General features: G+C 46.1%; 1 long non-coding RNA gene across 1 annotated transcript; it reads right to left on the bottom strand.

Moving 5' to 3' along the window:
- Window positions 1-279: 279 nt before the first annotated feature.
- Window positions 280-4539, bottom strand: LOC311633526. Its single transcript, XR_014796973.1, has 3 exons — window positions 4505-4539; window positions 3493-3619; window positions 280-385 (listed from the first exon to the last, which is right to left on the bottom strand). It is a non-coding gene; the product is annotated as an uncharacterized lncRNA (long non-coding RNA).
- Window positions 4540-6514: the final 1975 nt, after the last annotated feature.

Genomic DNA, 6514 nt, shown 5'->3' with positions numbered 1-6514 from the left:
TGCATAGGTCCTAACCCAAGAAGGAAACCCTGGCCAACCTCCCCGCATGTGACACGATTCTGAGACACATTGAAATTGCAGTTGTTTGCAAGTGGGATCCTTTCCATACCTCTAATGAAAGCAGTCTCTCTCACATGCTGCTGGTGAACTTTTGCACTGAAATAGAATTGTTTTGTACATGCCCCACATCTCAACAGTATCTGTCTTTGTTGATTTCCCTGCAGCTCAGTTATGTGGAAAATGTTTCCCAATACGAGCCCACAACTATCACATGGGTGGCTCTTCTGGGAAGACAAGGCTACCTTGGGATTCCTTGCCTGTGACACTCTTATAGAAACCTTCTGTTCGGTCTTGGCCTCCACATTCTCTAGTCCACAGCAGCAACCTGAACAAAAATAAACAAAGGTTAAGTGCATTTGTACCTGATAAAAACAGAATATGTTCACTGCATATGTGGATTTGCGATGACTGGACATGATTCTATTCACTGATTTTCAAGACATGTAAGTCAGACGCTCAGGAAATGGCTGTTATATATAACATAAGCCAAAAGGTCCCTGGGATGATGAAAATCTCATCAAGGGAGGACAGAAGCATAGGCTGGAACAAAAACAAGAGAGGCAGGGTTTACCCGTTATTACTCCACAAGTGGCTTCCTTTTAGGAACTTTCATGATGCCGATGTGAGTCTGTGTAAAATAATTTCAATGTGATCAAACCCATAAACTATCAATCATATTAAAGTACATGATGTTCAGAGTTAATAAAACAAGCATGCAAGCTAAGGCACTGCAGGCATGAAACAACATTGGAGTGCAGTAAAGCGAGATGTGTGAAAGAGGTAGAGGCCCAAAGTTTAAAAAGGTTAAGGTTATCCATGGGATGGTAATCCTAGTAGAATGACCACTAATAAAACAGTCATACACAAAGTGTCTACATTAATCAAGAAAAAGTTGAATTGGGTGAGGAGTGGGCAACGGTACAAAACATTATTGAACAAAATGATTCACTAGTTATAAAAGTAACAAAGCCCAGGCATGAAAACCACCCCCAAAGTCCTTCACCAAAGCCAAGACTGTCTCTGGGTCTACCCCATTATTAATAGTCATGTTTCTCTTGTGATGCACAAAGGATTCTGCTCTTAAATCCCAGTTGAGCCACTGCATGAGATAAATGATGCCAATCTGAAAAGAAAAACTACCCTTAAAAAAAAAGAAAAAGTGAAAGGATGGATGCTCCGCACTGTAGAACAACAACAAAGAACAATTGAGATCACAGGCAAAAGACCTATGAGAGTAAAATCAGTAAGATGGCAGAATCAGAGATATGAGAATCTTTCCCCATCACACAGTAAGTAGACAGTTATCAATGAGAAAAACTTCCCACAGAAAATGGGAATAAGAGTTCCATGAAGATAAGAATACAGAATACCAAAAAACGACAACTACATGGAAAGGATGACAGGAAACCGGGTGAGCAAAGACAATTGAAGATACCTAAGGTAAAAAACAAAGGTTAATTTAAAAATCAAAAATCAAAAATCGAGGGTCCACACTAGCTGGTTTGCCCCGTGAATAGAGGGTCAGCCTGTGGACTGAAAAGTCATAGCTTCCATTCTAGGCATGTGCACATGCCATTTGTTGTGGGTTCCTTCCCAACAGGGCCATAAAGGAGGCAGCTAATCAATGATAGGTTCTCATCATTAATGTCTTGTCTCTAAATCTCACTCTCTCTTTCTCCCATTTCCTCTCATAAAGCATGAAAAAGGTATTAAAAAATTGTTTTAACCCTAGTTGGCTTTGCTCAGTGGATAGAGCATTGGATTATAGAAAGAAGGGTCCCAGGTTGGATTCCTATCAAGTGCACATGACCAGGTTGTGGGGCTTGGTCCCCCAGGGGTGGTGTGCAGGAGGCAGCCAATCAATCATTTTCATCTTTGATGTTTTTATCTCTTTCACCCTCTCTTTCTGAAATCAACAAAAATAAATTTTATAAAAAATAAAATAAAGCCGAAACCGGTTTGGCTCAGTGGCTAGAGGGTCGGCCTGCAGACGGAAGGGTCCCGGGTTCAATTCTGGTCAAGGACATGTACCTTGGTTGCAGGCACATCCCCAGAGGGTGTGTGCAGGGGGCAGTTAATTGATGTTTCTCTCTCATTGATGTTTCTGGCTCTCTGTAGAGGGCTCCTTGCAAATGCACATGGATTACCTTTAAATTAATGTCAGCTGAGTCCCAGATGACTGGCATGGCTGTCTCCTGGAAAGAGCCTCCCAAAATGTGGGAGACAGTTACCAGTACAGATTTCTTATCTTTATCCATGTGCTTGGAATGAGGAACAAATAGGACCTGGACTTACCCAGGACTTGATATGCTAAATCTTGTTCTTGTACCAAAAAATGAGGAACTTAACCCAGGTCTCCATGAATTGGACCTGGGCACACCCTAAACTCCTTTAGACCTTAAACCCCTCTTTGGAAATTAATAAATGTGGTGTATTGTCTGTGGTGGGGGTTGACTGTCCCTCTATCAGAGTGACATCCTCCACCCAGCACCTAGCTTTTGCATCTATTTCTGCCTCTTATCTCTTTCTTACTTTTATTTCTTTTTAAAATTTTTTTTAATATATATTTTATTGATTTTTCACAGAGAGGAAGAGAGAGGGACAGAGTTAGAAACATCAATGAGAGAGAATCATCGATCAGCTGCCTCTTGCACACTCCCCACTGGAGATGTGCCCACAACCAAGTAAATGCCCTTGACCGGAATCGAATCTGGAACCTTTCAGTGCACAGGCCGACACTCTATCCACTGAGCCAAACTGGTTTCGGCTCTTTCTTTTATTTCTTAATCCCCAGTGCTCCACTGAGGAACTTCTCCTTCTCCCTTCCTCTCTGTAAAAAATCAATACAGCCGAAACCAGTTTGTCTCAGTGGTGGAGCGTCGGTCTGCGGACTGAAAGGTCCCAGGTTCGATTCAGGTCAGGGGCATGTACATTGGTTGCGGGCACATCCCCGGTGTGGGGTGTGCAGGAGGCAGCTGGTGAAAGTTTCTCTCTCATCAATGTTTCTGGCTCTCAATCTCTCTCCCTTCATCTCTGTAAAAAATCAATAAAATATATTTTTAATTAAAAAAAATCAATACTATATATATATATATATATATATATATATGTATATATTAATTTATATCCACATACATACACATGACCAACAAGAATATACAAAATGCTTTCCTCACTAATCAAGGTGGAATCCCTCAGGCTTCCTGCAACACTACCAACCACCAGTCCTTCCCTACAGCATTGAGTATTAGGAATTCAGCAATAGAAGGGAGCAGTAGAAAAAGACCAACCTTCCCCAGACACCAACTACCAGGAAACTGGAAAATCAAGCAGAATCACATTCTACATGGGAAGACACAGCACACCCTGGAAGATGGGGCCTGGGAAGTCCCAAAGCCAAGCCCACGTCACTGGTGAGAGTAAGGGTCTTACCCAGCGAGGATACAAGTTCAAAGTTCTCCAGCATCACATTCAGATACAGCTGTCTCTGACCCTCATCAAGGAGGCTCCATTCCTCCCTGGAGAAGTACAGGGCAATGTCCTCCAAGGTCAAGCCAACCTGTCAGAATGCAGACAATTTACACCAGAGCTATCTCTCTGACAACCAGTAATTGTACTCCTTACACACCTTCCCTTCCCCTACCACCTCCAGGGCACCCAGTTAGTGTGGACTCCAGGCCCTAATGCCAGTGCAGGCTGCTCTCTCATCACAGTCCCATTTCTCACAGGTATTGCCCTCAGCAGTGCAACTGGGTTGGGTGGGAAGTATTGGGGGAGGGGAGGTTAGCAAGCAATGATATTTAAGCTCTGGGGATGCCTGTAGGGCACCAGCCTTCCGGCCATGCAACACCAATGCAGTCTCCCAGATCATGCCTCCAAGAAAAAGCCAAGGGTGGGTTTATGCTTCACATTTCAGTCTCCACACTAGGTCCCAGAGTCCATCAGCTCTCACTTCCTCCAGATGTGCACACACTGGGTAATGTTTATCCCCTTCCCATCTTCAGTCCCAGGTTCACTCCCTCAGCTCTGTCCCCTTCCTGCTCCAATGCCACTGGGTCTCGCTGGACTCCCCCAGGAACTTGGCACATGGCACGTGGAGAAGCCTGTCTTCCAGCGGGTCCAGGACCACCCCAGGCCCCTGAGGGACCCCACAGCCGGGAAAGCCCCCAGGAGGCTGTGACGGCCTCCCTGCAGCCTCTGATCTGCCCGCCGATCCTCACAGCCACACCCTCAGGGGAACCTCAGAGGCCGGGAACCTCAGAGGCCGGGCACCCCTGTCCTCTCCGCCCAGCACTGGCTGTGTCCTCAGAAGCCACCGAGCTCCTCCCTCCCCTCCGCCTTCCTCACGGTCCTCCCCGCGGACGGAGCTGCAGGAGGGACAGGCCCGCACCGGGCTGTGGGGTGCGGGGTGAGGAGGTGGGGGGCCTGGGGGACAGGAACTCACCTCAGCGAAGCTCCTCAGCGCGGGCGCGGCCATCGGGGACAGGAAAGGCGGGGCCTGTCCCGGCCCTGGCGGGGGTCCGGGCGGTGACTCCGAGCTCCAACCCCAAGTGTGAGCGGTGAGCACCACGGGAGGCTCCGACCACAGGCTGTGCGGCGGGAACACCACTCTCCACGGGTCCAGGCAAATAGGAACTCCTGACCGCCACACACAATGACCTCAGAAGACAATTTCCAGCCACAAGGACTACCACACCCGCCCTTCAGAAGCTTCCAAACGGAAGTGCCTAACCTGACAGCCCATTGGCTAAGACAAGTGGCAATCCACGCGCGGCCTTGTGGGTACTGTAGTTTCTCCGCTCCAAAACAGAGTCCCATATTACTGTTGACTCTAGGACAGGATTTAGGGTCAAATAGCACAAGAACACACAAGTATACTCAGGGTCCTCTAGCACCTTCAGGGGAGGTGATGTCTGGGGCAAGTTTGTTTCTCCTGCACCTGCGTGGCTGGTTTTGCCTATCTTTCTAGTTTGTTTGTGTTTTTTTTTTAAATATATGTTATTGATTTTTCAAAGAAAGGAAGAGAGAGGAATAGGGAGTCAGAAAAATTGATTAGAGAGAATCATCAATAAGCTGCCTCTTGCACACCCCGTTCTGGGGATGTGCCCGCAACCAATTTACATTCCCCTGACCGGAATCGAACCTGGGACCTTTCAGTCAGCAAGCTGATGCTCTATTCACTGAGCCAAACTGGTTTTCGGCTGGTTTTGCCTATTTTTTTCAGGACCTACTCTGTCCCAATGGAGGGCACTGTTTCTCTATTCAAGACTTTTGGCTGTGTCTCCTTCAGGCCATCTGTAGCTTGCAGAGGTTGCTCAAGTCTCTAACACAATCCTACCTGCCTCCATTGAATCCATTATACAAAGTTTATGTCACAAAACAGACACTCATACTTAAGAGCATCTGCTTCTGATGCCACAGGAAATGTGAGCTCTGCCTGGGCTGCAGTGTGGATAAGATGGCCAAGACACATGTGGAAAAAAATGCTCAAAGTGACTCATCATCAGAGAGATGCAAATTAATTCATCAATTAGGTATCACTCCACCACTGTCAGAATGGCTGCCATCAACAAATCAGCAAAGGACAAGTGCTGGGGAGGATGTGGAAAAAAGGGAACCCAGTTCACTGCTGGTGGGAATGCAAACTGCCACAGCCATTATGGAAACCAGTTTGGAGTTTTTGCAAAAATTTTAGTATGGAACTGCCACTTCAGCCAATGGTTCCACCTCAAGGACTACATCCTAAGAAACCAGAAACAATCAGATGGAAAGTGTGCAGCCCTCTGTTCATAGAAGCACAATTTGCAATGCCCGGGTCCCCATCAGCAGATGAGTGAATAAAAAACTGTGCTACATTTATACCATGGAGTATGAGGCAGCAGTGAAAAAGAAGAATCTCTTACCCTTTCACACAGTATGGATGGACCTGGAGAGCACCATGCTAAATGAAAAAAGTCAATCAGAGAAAGACAGTATCACTTGATCGCACTCACATTTGGAATCTAATTAACCAAAAACTGATGGAGTCATTCAGAGACATGGAAGCATGGAAATTACTGTAGAACCTCAGAGGGAGAGTGAGGGAAGGTAAAAAGAAACATTCAGGTAAGGATTAAAAACACGCATGCACACGCGACACATTTCCTTCTGTTCTCTGAAAGCAACAGGAAAGCTCTAGCTGGCTGAGATCTGGGTCTGCTCTACGTTTGTGTTTATAAATCTGTCTTCTGTCCGTTCAGTCCCTGGAAGTGCGGATACCCCTCCATGTAAGGTTCCCTCTGATTCACATGAGACAATAGCTTTTGGTGTTGTCGTAAGAAATGTCGAAACCTATGGAGAATTTTTATACGTTTATTTGGCCCAAGTCTGTGACATCAGCCAGGAAGGAAAATAACAGCAGGAACTGAGTAATTGAGTAATGCTTGGGAGAACGGCAGTTTTGCCTCTTTTTTAT

The sequence above is a fragment of the Pipistrellus hanaki genome (genome assembly GCF_964339955.1).
Source record: "Pipistrellus hanaki genome assembly, chromosome: 15".
NCBI classification, from domain to species: domain Eukaryota; kingdom Metazoa; phylum Chordata; class Mammalia; order Chiroptera; family Vespertilionidae; genus Pipistrellus; species Pipistrellus hanaki.
Note: the sequence above shows the minus strand (reverse complement) of the source record. Positions and strands in the feature narration are given on the sequence as shown.